At 39.0% G+C, this 12,317-nt stretch overlaps 1 long non-coding RNA gene across 2 annotated transcripts in view; it reads right to left on the bottom strand.

The window, feature by feature from the left end:
* Positions 1–10,165, bottom strand: part of LOC116667730 — a 35,788-nt gene extending 25,623 nt beyond the window's left edge. For both annotated transcript variants that reach the window (XR_004324750.1, XR_004324751.1), the window contains exon 1: positions 9,964–10,165. This is a non-coding gene — a long non-coding RNA (uncharacterized LOC116667730). The remainder of the gene's footprint in view (positions 1–9,963) is intronic.
* Between the last annotated feature and the right edge of the window lie 2,152 nt (positions 10,166–12,317).

Raw genomic sequence — 12,317 nt, 5'->3', positions numbered from 1 at the left:
CAAATGGTAATAACAATCTGTATCCCAAGCAGGGTTCCTAGAGGTCATGACTTGCCTGAAAGACTTAACGTATTTTGAGAATCTACCTGCTAAATCAGAGACTAACAAAATACACGTTGGCATAGCTTACCATGCAGCTGGGGTGAAATAAATAGAACCCCAGCAGCAAATCAACAGGAGAGCGAGTGTTGGGGAAGGTACAGAAACAAGAGAAACAATCCATGAATAAATGGTCAGAAGCCTAGAAGAGCAGCAAGAGAAGCGAACATCCTGAGGCAAGGTCAGATTAAACTAATATTAGAAAAGATAAGTGAGGTAAGCACTAGGCAGTGCATGTGTATCTGCTTAGGTGTTGCAGAAAGTTTTGTACCTGATTTGGCAATAATATATTTTTCTCTTCATGTGATTAATACAGAGCAACTTTAATTATGAAGGCTATATTAAGGAGAGTTTTGTTATATACAGATACAGATGATGGTGTCTAGGGAAACGTGATTTAGGAACTTATGAAGTCATGCAAATTCCACTCTGAGTTCTTGTCCTCTCTGAGGAAGCCCATTCTACATTTTGAGAGAAACTTTGCTGGCTAAAGACCCACAATATCTCGAGAGACTGGCCTTAAGTGAACCATGTATCTCCCTATTATGTTCTCACCTGGGGTTCCTTTCAAGAACGGTCCCTCATCTGCCTCAAGTCTTGCTCCTCTAGAGTCATAGAGAGACAGTTGGGGTCAATCTCATGTTCTGGTTCCAAACCTCCTTCCACTCATCAAATGGCTCCCCAATACACACTCATTTATATTTCAGCAGACATGAAACAGAAGTCTTTGTCAAAATATAACATTCTGATGTGGGTTCTTTCTGAGCAGAAAACCATATGTAATCTGTTTCTCATAGGCAAGCTGGCCTTTGAAATGAGAATAGGACAAAACATCAGCTATAAAAGATACATCCCCACAACTCCTGAGGGAATTCTAGCCTCCCTTCAAGTTTTCCCAAATGGTTCTGGGAATTCCGTCTGGGCTTATTCTTATTACAGCACTGATCACAATGAATTAAAATTGTGCCTTTCTGTGATATCTCCCATTATACTGTAAGCTCTTTGATGAAGAGGTGTCATCCTTGATTTATTTTTTTATTCGTACCCTGCATCTAATTCATGAGAAGTTTCCATCCTCTCTAGTAAAATATATCTCTGTTCTAACTCTTTTGTTGCCAATTTCACCACTACAGCTCTACCCCACGTTCCCACTGTCTTTTGTTTGGATTCATCCGGTGGTCACCTCAGTGGTCTTCCTGATTCTGTTCTTCTCTCTCTATAGTCTACCCCACAGAATGCAGCCAGGGTTATGTTTCTAAAACTTACATTCAAGTCATTGTCATTTAAAAACCCCTAAATATCTACCTAGGGAAAAGATCATAAAAGCCAAACCCCTTATGCACTGACTTCTCAACCATGTTTCTTTTCATTTTTCCTTTAGTTCATACGCTTTAGGGACAATGGCTTTCATTCTCTGGCTTGAACATTCTACATCATTCCCAACCAGGGTCTTTGCCCTTGGCTGCCCTTCTGCTTGGATTCTCTGCTCCAAGATCTTTGCATGGCCACTTCCTTCTAGTCACTCAGCTCTTAACTCAAAATTTACCCTCCCATAGAGTTCTTCCTTGACTCTTTAGATACCCTTCCCCAGTCACTCTTCCTCATATTTTCCTACTTTATTTTTTCATAGCACATTTTGGTATCATAAATTATCATATTTGTTAATTTATTTATTGTCTATCTTGTCTCACTTGAAGATAAATTCCTTGAGAACTGAGACTTTATCCTATTAATTACTGTATTCTCAGTTCTTGGACCTGTTCCTGATAAATAGTAGATGTAGATGTTTAATAAATATTTTGACTTAATGGTAGAGTTTGCTTGTTAACCGTTCTACCTCCAGGGGCTGGCACAACACCAGACACATTCTTGATGCATAAGAGATACTTGTTTATTGAATTAGGTATGTTCTCTGAGAATTAATCCTCTTAAGAATTATGTGGTGTTATGGGTTGAATTGTGTCCCCCCAAAAGATTTGTTTAATTCCTAAACCCTGGTACCTGTGAATGTGATCTTATTTGGAAACAATGCCTTTGCTGATGTCATTAAGATGAGGTCATTCTTTATTATGGCGGCCCTTAATCCAATATGACTAGTATTCTTATAAGAAGAGAAGAGATGCAGAGACAGACACAATGGGAGAAAATTATCTGATGATAGAGGCAGAGACTGGAGCTGGTAGGTCTTCAAGCCAAGGATTGTCAGTAACATCAGAAGCTAAGAGAAAGCATGGAACAGACTCCCTCAGAGCTCTCCAGAAGGCACCAAGCTTGCCAACACCTTGATTTTAGATCTCTGTCCTCTAGAACAGTAAGAGAATGAATTTCCATTATTTTAAGCCATATAGTTTGTGATACTTTGTTAGGGCAACTCTTCTTGCATATGGCAAAGAGGAACGGTTAGGAAGATAAGTAAGGATTAAAATGTGAGACGCAAATTTCCTTTACTATCATTCCCTTCATGAGATGTATGAGTGTTATGGTTTTCATTATTTACTAGTCATGTGAGTTCAGATATACATTTTAACAGTCTCTGAGCCTGTTTTTTATTTGTAAAATGTGGTTTATAATGCCCATCTTACAGAGTTATTGTGATATTAGTACAGTTAACTTATATAATGAACTTAGAACAGTGTCCAGTATATAGTGAATATTCAAAAAGTATTAGCCATTATTCTTACTCAGGGGATGAAAACTGTGACTGTGAGTAAAGATTGGTGCTATAGCCATCAGCTGCATAAATTCTCCATTTCTCTCAACTATTCCTTCAGCAAACATTTATGAGTTCCAAGTATTGTACTGTTCCCACTTTGTTCTAATGCCAAGTTGAGCTCTTTAGTAGAGTTTCCTCAGAATCTTCTCTTTTCAGAGATCAAGGAATCTGGTGTCAGATTTCAGCTTAATATAAGGTTGACATAATATAATAAGAATTATTTTCTGTCTAAACTTAGAAATACTCATGAGGTAATTAATGCCTTACCTGAGACTGCATGATAACTCATCAGAAGGATGTTGATGAGATTCATAAATAAATATGGTAAAGCGAGTACATTACCATCTGTAGTGGACACTGTAATATCCTGTGCAAGACCCCTTTCAGAACCGGACAGCATGATTCCCCCCATCTGCAAGCACTTCTGGCTGTCGGTCTCTTCTGGGAATTGCTTTTGTCTAAAGAAAGCCAACTCACCTAACACCGTGCCCTCTTCCATGGGGAAGTTGGCATCCAAGATTAACTGCTGTGAGCATACAAAGACTCAGTCCTTCCTCCCACTTCAAGACAACTCTGAAGGAGCATCCCATGTTAGAGTTACCCATGGGATCAGCTGAGACCTTTTCTGAATTAGATTAGAGTGACCTTTTCCCTTTGCCCAATCTTGTTTCCATCCCTTCTCCCACAGGTGTTGAACCCAAGGGCACTTCCTAATAGCCTTCTTATATCCAAATTTCTGTCTCAAAGTCTCCTTCAGGAGGAAACCAACCTCTAACACCATCTGAAAAAACCCAGCCAACTTCATACAAATTGATTAGTTCACATAACATCTTACAGCCTGAATATTTTCCAGAAAGAAATTTGAATCTTTGGTCTACATATGAATAAGATGAGCTCATTTGCCACAAGGGGGAAAAAAGTAAAAAGGAAAAACAATTGTCCATAATTTATTCACATAAAAATAAAATGTGAATGCATCCTCCTTTCATTGTGTCATTCAACAGTTCTGTCTAACAGTAAAATTTGCAAGTCAAAAATTATTGCTTTTTATGTTGATAGACATATAAAAATGGATGAATGGAAAGAAAGCAGAAGATGTCATAACCCTTGCTAATACCACCTTTACATTTCTATGGCACACTAGCATGTATAAATCCTTTCATATGCTTGCTTTAATTTTAATTTTATTCTAGAGCTGACAGAGGCAAAGAACAGTATCATTATTCCCCTTTCAGAAGTGAGAAAATTGAACTTCTGAAGTTTTTTTTCCCCTCAAAGTCCAATGGAAAAGCTAAGAATCCATGCTGATCTTCTAACCAAGAGCCTGTTACTTCTTAACTCTCCCTGCATAAACCAGTGGAAATTGTAGAGAAATATTCTTCATAAAATAATTAAGGAATAATGAAAAGGTTTTGATGATACAGACAAATACCTGTTAGATGGTACTGACTCTTAATTTATTAACATTGAAGAAAGGTGAGGGGAATGTTAGAAGGGGATTAATAAAAAGATTACCTAAGAAGACTTTGTGTTTGCTGCGACTGGATCCAGATGCTAAAGCTAGCATTTGTTTTCAGATATTTGTGCTATGTGTTTTATATGCATTGAATAAGTTCAGCCCAGGAACAATCCTGTGAAGTAGGTGTTAATTAGCATCCTGGGAATCAGTGCAGTAATTCAGGTCAAGCATTATGGAGGGCTTGCTTTCAAATCCTGCCGCCATGCTTGTGCGACCCTGGTCAATACTTGACATCTCTAAGCATCAGTTGTCTCTTCTACCAAGGGATGAGTAAGTATATAATGATGTTATCATGAAGATTAAGAGAGCATAAGAATGAAAAGACATAGCGCATAATAGAACCTCAATCAACAATAGTTATATCCATTTTACAGATGAAAGAATATGGATGCAGTAAGACTGATAACTTGCCCTAGATCATACAGTTTGCTAGTGGCAGTGGATTTTCCAGATCATCAGATCCCCTTAGCCTAGTAGTTCTTTTGTGACAGAATTTACCATTAGGCCATTTTCTTGACATCTTTAAATGGAACATTGTTGGGACACATAGGAACTGGTCCCTGTGGCCACATTATAATTGGGACTTGGCTCAAGCCTTCTGCTGTGAATTTCTTCTCCAATTCAGCAAAAGGCCAACGTTCTCCAGGGTCTCTCTCCCCAGTGGTACTTCAGAACTCTGGTTGGCAGTCACTGTCTTAAACTATTCGTGTCACAGGTATATGCAGAGGGAGGGGATGGCTGGGAGACGGAAAAGGGAAGGGTCATTTGTGGACTGATAGATGGATTCAAACTCAGAAAATACAGAAATCCAGTTTGTGAAGGATGATTTGTTCAGGACTTATTTTATGTCCGGTATATTCATTTTCAAAGCACTGTAGCTTTTCTGAATGGAAATGTGGTGCTCAAATCAAACATTTTTTTTAATCCTCCAAAAACACCACTATTAAGCTGATCTTAATTAACACATTTTCTATGAACTAGAATTGATCTGAAATTCCGAATCCATCATGCAAAGGCAAGACATGAATAGAATCGGACTGCATGTTAAAAACATGCATACTTCAATGTTGTACACTTGCCTAGATCACCTTTAAAACAACTAAATGGTGAATATGTGACTAAATTACCACACCGTGTTCTCTGTTTAATTTCAAGGTTGAAGTATCTTTCCATCACAAATGTGGGTAAAACCCTAGAATGCTAGGGGACAGAATGGGAATTAATGGCTCTTTCTGTTGTTTTGATTTCCACATATTTGATGGCTTTTGTGTAATTTGAATAATTGTAAGCTTCCAGCATGCTAAGATTCATCTACATTGTTCATTTGCATGAAGTGCTGATCAATTATAGCTTGTCCCTAAAATTAAAAAAAAATACTCATCATCCCATCCTGCATCAGTAAAACTTAGATTACTATTAGCTGTCTCTACTCTTTTTTTACTAGGGAATTTCATCAATAAATTCCTATAAATATTTTCCTTTCTATTCTTCTTATTCTGACCTAGTCTGTGTTCCTCGCCTGGGTCTATTGTTCTTTATTTCACTCTTTCAGTCTGATTATTATACTTTTAATATTTATTTCAGGAAAGCCTTTAATAAATATAGCCAATATTGGAAGGTGATTGTTAATTCCATGGTTGCTGATTTACTGGAAACACCAAAAAAATGCATACAAATACATTCTGTGATAAAACACAAAACTACTTCTTAAAAAGGAAAAATTAGTTTCTCCCTTTGTCTTGTCCTATAAGAAAAGCATGATGGTTAATTTTATGTATCAGCTTGGGTGGGCCACAAGATATGTAGCCAAATGTTATTCTGGCTGTTTCTGTGAGAATTTCTTGACTGAGATTAATATTTAAACTAGTGTACTTTGGGTAAAGCAGATTGATCTCCTTAATGTGGCTGGACTTCATTATATCAGTTGAAGGCCTGAATAGAACAAAGGACTGACCTCCTCCAAGTAAGAGGGAATTCTGCAGCAAATGGCCTTTGAACTTGAGCTGCAGGTTTGGCTACTCTGTGGGTCTCCAGCCTAACAACCCACCCTGCAGATTTTAGGCTTATGAGCCTCCATAGTCACCTGAGTGGGTTCCTCAAAATAAATCTCTCTCTCTCTGTATACACACACGCACACACACACACACACACACACACACTCACTCACTCACCCTATTGGTTCTGTGTCTCTGGAGAAAGGTAACAGAAGAGAATGACTGCATCTATTTTACAGCTATAGAAAGAAGAACTAGAATAGCTTAAATGTCTGTAATGCTTCCCCAAAGAAAGTAACAGACATTTCACGTAAAAAAGTTTGTGGCCAAATAAGTTTGAGAAATACGGAATGAAACAAAGTTAATCGTGTTTTTTCCACAAGAGGAGTCTATAGTCAAAGAGGAACAAGATGGTCTAGGAAAACTGAGGCGCTAAGGACAGTCATCCAGGCAGGAGGATGTGACGCACAAAGATGAACAAGTGCACATAAAGTAAGGGGAGCTTCAGTTCGTTCAGTCGCCCCAGAGCCTGCATGGGGAGGCTAGCTCAGGACCCTCCCGCTGGAACGCCCTCCAGTGGCTTCCAGCACACTGGAGTGCACTTCAGACTCCTTGCTGTGGTCTGTAAGAGTCAACGGAATCTTCCCTTTGCCTACCTCTCTAGGCTGTCCTATTACTTCCCTCTTTGGGGGCTTGTTTTCTTTCCTCCCGGGGCTTCAGGGTCATCCCAGTCTCAGGGTCTTTGCACACCTCTCCCGTGTACACTCTTATACCATTAAATGAGATCAGCTCATGTTTGGCTTTTTCTCATTATTTAAGTCTTCCTCTCTCAGAGAGATCTTCCCTATCCGTCCTACATCCTATATATCCATCCTAAAAACCTTCTCTCTCCCTCCCTCTCTCTCTCTAATACTTTATTCTGCTTTATTTTCTTCATAGAAGGGATTGGTATTGGTATTGTATTTATTTGTTCATTTTTACTGCTTCTCTTTTGGGCACTTAAAAGCCACTTAAAACATATTACTTAGTGGCTTAAATCATTTATCAGTTTATTTATCAAGCAAACATTTTACTGACACTTTGTCCATAAGGGTCATTATGATTGAAGGCTATTAATGGAGGTCACCTTCAACAGGTAAAGAGGGAAGGGAGCTTGTTAGGACCACTGAAGGCAGAGAGATCCAAATTCGTGGGTAAATTTAGCTAGAAATGAGAGCCGGAGGAGAATTCAGCGGCAAAATGGAGAGAGGGACAAGTAAAGATACTGAAGAGGGTGACCCAGGCTGTGCCACTAGAAAGCAGTGCTGAACGAGCCAATCCAGTAAACATGGCGACCAGAGATCATGCAGACATCCTAGACCATGGGGCTCAGAAGGCCCAGGGAGGCAGTGGGGGAACGCACAGTCTGGAGCAGAAGATAAAATTGACAAAAGCATTATATCGAAGCTTCAGAGTGTGTAGAACCACTAGCAAGATGATTTTAAGTAGTATAGAGATAGATTTTTTTAAAGAAATTATTAGTTGAGTATTTGCTAGTGTATGCCAGAATACCTTAACATATCAAATTATAATTTTATGATATTATGACTAAGAAGCCTGTTAAATTTTTTTAAAAGCATCAATTTAACAAAAAAAGATTGGAGTGTATAATTTTACAGTTAATACGCAATGGTACCCAAAAATATTCACGAAGGAGGCAAATAAAAATGAGTTTAGAATAGGAGGTTAAAGAAAATGGAACATATTTTGCCTCCCACACCATTTTCCTGAAATGTGTCCCTATCCCGACATATAATGAATTCAAGTCCTGGACCCCAAGCTGTATTTCCTTCTTCCTGTAACCTGCCATCCAAATTCTAACACTTTCCTATCGCTAATGACTTAAGCTTGGCACAAAGGAAAGAGCCTTGGACTTATAAGTATGAACCTTGGCTCTGCCACTTACTAGATGCATAACTTACAGGAAGATCCTGAACTCGTCTGATCGCCGCCCCCACCTGTGAGGGCTAAACATGTGCCTGTTGAGTCTGACCTTAGTCCACTCTCTCGCAGCCACACTCTCTGACCCGTCACTCTGACCTGTTACCATTCCATTTCTTCTGCTTTCACTGCCTCCTCCCCAGGTTTTCTCAAACTCCAATGTCTGTTAGAATTACCTAGGATCCTGGGAAAATGAAGCTTCCTGGGGCCATACACAGAAATGCTGATTCCTTAGGTCTGTGGTGGGGTCTGATAATCTGCATTCTAGTGAGCACCTGCCCTTGAATTTCTGAAGCAGGGGTGACATTGGGAAATGCTCCTCAGCTCACAGTAGCAGCATGAGAGCTACAACAGGAGGCACATAGTCATTAAGTTATTATTAACTGTGGTTAAGTCATCACTGAATCAGTGGCCCTTCCCTTCCCATCCTCACTGTCTCCTAACTCTCTATTCCTACCTTCTTATTGTCCCACTTTGTTTTTTCTTTCCATGGTGGTTTAGTCCATCCACACATCTTTGCCTCCCTAGCTCATTTATCACGTCTTCAAGCTTGCAGCTGTCTTGGCCCTTCCCTCCAGATCAATAAATAGACCCACAAGAGAAAGAAGAGTCATTGTATCAAAAAAGACACATCACAAACTACACAGTCCACATCTGACCTTGGATGGAGAAATAGCAGACAGCCTTGAACCCAAGAGCTCCAGTTTATAGTTTCTATGTTTCCAGAGTCTGGAGCAAATCTGACTAACCCCGGATAATTGCTCAGCTGCCTCTCGCAGCTGCCTCAAAGTCTGTGTACAGATAATGAGTGATGCCCTGCTCAAAACCCTAATAAGGTTAATATCTACTTCTAGGGGGAAATGTAAGGAGAGAAAAGCAGAGAAGAGCCATAATTACGAGCTTAGAGGGTGGTCCTCTTTTCTTTCCTCACGACATAATCTAAAACTGATTAGGGAATCCTTGGCAAGTGCAGGCTAAGATGCTGGGTTTTGAACAGTGCTATCAAAACATAAAGAAAGACAGAGATAGCCTTCTCTTCCACACCACCACCCCCCTTTTTGTTGAAGCTTGTTCTCCTCCCCCAATTCCTCCCAGAAGATCTGAGCACAAGCTCTTTTTATGCACATGCATCCTGCTGAGGGCTGCAGAGTCACATAACAGCCCAGGAAAACAACACCCAGTACACAATATGCACATTGTTTTGATTGCGACATTGCTGTTTGAAATGCATTTATTTCTGCCTCTCATAAATACTCCTCCACAGCAGAAGAAAAAAATAACAAATGCATTGTAAATAGAGGCCCAAACGTCTTACACTTAAATTACAGTCACGTTATCCCAGTCCCATCCGATCTTTCAATTACAGTCATTAATTGAGGATATAACCCAGAAACAATTACATCCATGAAATTCTAATGAGTCTCCTGTAGTTAATATAAAAAGAAAACAATGGGAAATGCATGCTGATGCTGGAGTCTAATCCAATTCTGTCGATTAAAATAAAGAACAGCATTTTTGTAACATGTAAATCTGATTCTTTTTCCTCTACCCAGTTTCATTTCTCAGGGAGTGACAGACTCTCTGCATAGATTTGCTTATCTAATAAGTTTATCGAGCAGCCCTCTCAATTATGTCCCGAGTACATCTTGAAAACTCACCAGCGGGGAATATACTTTGCTCAGGATCCATCGTTTAGAGAAGCTCATCTTTCCACGTGAAAAGTCCATTCTTTATTTACCTGACTTACGTGAGACGATCCTTCAAACCTTCTCTATGACAAAAATAATTATATTAATTATGATTCTGGGAGAGCATGGTGGCAGCTTAATTCTGAATCTTTCTGCTTCTCCTGGAAATAGAGCAACAAGATGATGAAAAGGAAAAGAACAACAACAAAAAAAATCACAAGCTCTATTTTCATGTGAAATAGGAGACAAAGAAAGCCCACAGACTTCAAATTATGTGTACATGCTGCCGGAAGCAACTGAGACCAGCAGGGCCAGGCAGGAAGGCCCCAGAGCAGCCATGATGTGGGGCTGGGAAGACTGGAGAGTGTTGACTCTGCAGAGGCCAGTCCCAGAAACCCACAGCAAAATACATATGTACTCTCGAAAAGGTGAGGGTCCCAAACTGTAGGCCAGGGCTTCAAACAGCATTGAAAGACATTTGGGCACGAGCACTGGGGACAGAAGGAAGACTTAAAATTGCCCAGGGATGAGCGCAGAGGAGAGTAGATTTAGAAAATGTCAATAAAAATCCACTTTCTAAAAGTGAGTGGATCACAGAGGACAAGACCTGTGTCCCTCGGTAGCAGCAGCCAACAGAGTAAGCGGTGGAGACACAGGGCTGGAGGAGGAAGTGCTACAGAGCCACTTTAGATTCGAGGCAAAGGAAGGGTGCTGACATAGAAGTTCCACACTACAAAGGAAGGTTTTTGAGACTAGGGCTGATTTTCAACATAAACTCACTGCTGATTTTTTTTTTATTTTAAGAGTTGTAATGGTTGGCTAAGATGTCTGTTCTAAATTGGTCAGTTTCTATATCACACCAGTGTTCCTACCATTCTAGCTGGGCTTGTGAATCTGGGAAACCATTCCTGCTCTCACCCCACTCCATCTCATGCTGGGACATTCTGGGACATTTTGCTGTCATTTATATATGAAAACCAAAAGACAAAAATAAGAAAATAGTGTAAGAAAAGACGTGAAAAATTATAATTTTCCAATACGAAGGAACACTCACTAAAATACTTTATACTATATAGCAGATAAAAATCATAATTGAATATTCCAATAAGAATTTTTTAAGTAACAGTGAATTATTTGTAACCAGGAAGAAAGATTACAAAATATAAATACAAATGCTCTGGAATAACATAGTCAAACTGTTAAAGGTAATGCCTAGAAAACCAGAAAAGGTAAAAAAGGAATTGACAGAATTCAGGAAAAGAAAATTATTTCAAAATGAAAAAAAATGATGGCATGGAGACTTTTGTAAAGGTTCTGACAAATAGAAGTAAGGAAAACAAACAAGGAAATGGAAACAAATAAATCTTCAATGATGGATACAGAAGACAGGTAAAGGAAATTTCATACGTGCATAATTGAAGTTCTAAGGAAGGAAAACAACGGGAGAGAATTAATACTGTAAAACATAATTTTAAAAAATTGTTTGAACTAAAAGATGTGAATCTGTATATTGAATCTGTATTCCAAGACAAATTGGCCCCAAGACATATCCTAATAAAATTATTGGGCTTTAAAGATAAAGAAAAAATTCATTGGATGGACAAAAACATTAATACTCTTATAAAGGAAAAAAATAAGGCTTGTATCAACCATAGGCTGAATGTTTGCAACCCCCCGAAAATTCGTATGCTAAATCCCAGTGCCAAATATGATGCTATTAGGAGGAAGGACCTCTGGGATGGGCAGAGCCCTCACAGATAGAATTAGTGCCCTTATAAAAGCAACTCTGGAGAGATTCCTAGCCCATTCCTCATGTGAGGACACAACAAGGAAGTCTCCAACCCAGAAGAGGACCCTTACCCAACCATGCTGGCTCCTTTCCAGTCTTCAGAACTGTGAAGAACAGATGTTTCTGTTGTTTTTAAGCTGAAAGAAAGAAAGAGAGAAAGAAGAAGAAAGAAAGAAAGAAAGAAAGAAAGAAAGAAAGAAAGAAAGAAAGAAAGAAAGAAAGAAAGAAAGAAAGAAAGAAAGAAAGAAAGAAAGAAAAGAAAGAAAAGGAAGAAAGAAAAGAAAGGGAAAGAAAGAGGGACAGGGAAAGAAAGAGGGACAGGGAAGGGAAGGAAAGGAAGGAAGGAAAGAGGAAGGAAGAAGGAAGGAAGGAAAGAAGGGACAGGCACTTTATAATAGTTAAGATTGCAATTCAAAATGAAAATGTGGTATTAATGATTATATATCAAATACCATAGCACAACTTTTAAAAAGGAGGAGACTGGAGAATATATTCTTTTTTCAATTGTAGCATTTTAATTAATGGACCCACAGAA

The sequence above is a fragment of the Camelus ferus genome, chromosome 12 (genome assembly GCF_009834535.1).
Source record: "Camelus ferus isolate YT-003-E chromosome 12, BCGSAC_Cfer_1.0, whole genome shotgun sequence".
Classification (NCBI taxonomy): domain Eukaryota; kingdom Metazoa; phylum Chordata; class Mammalia; order Artiodactyla; family Camelidae; genus Camelus; species Camelus ferus.
Note: the sequence above shows the minus strand (reverse complement) of the source record. Positions and strands in the feature narration are given on the sequence as shown.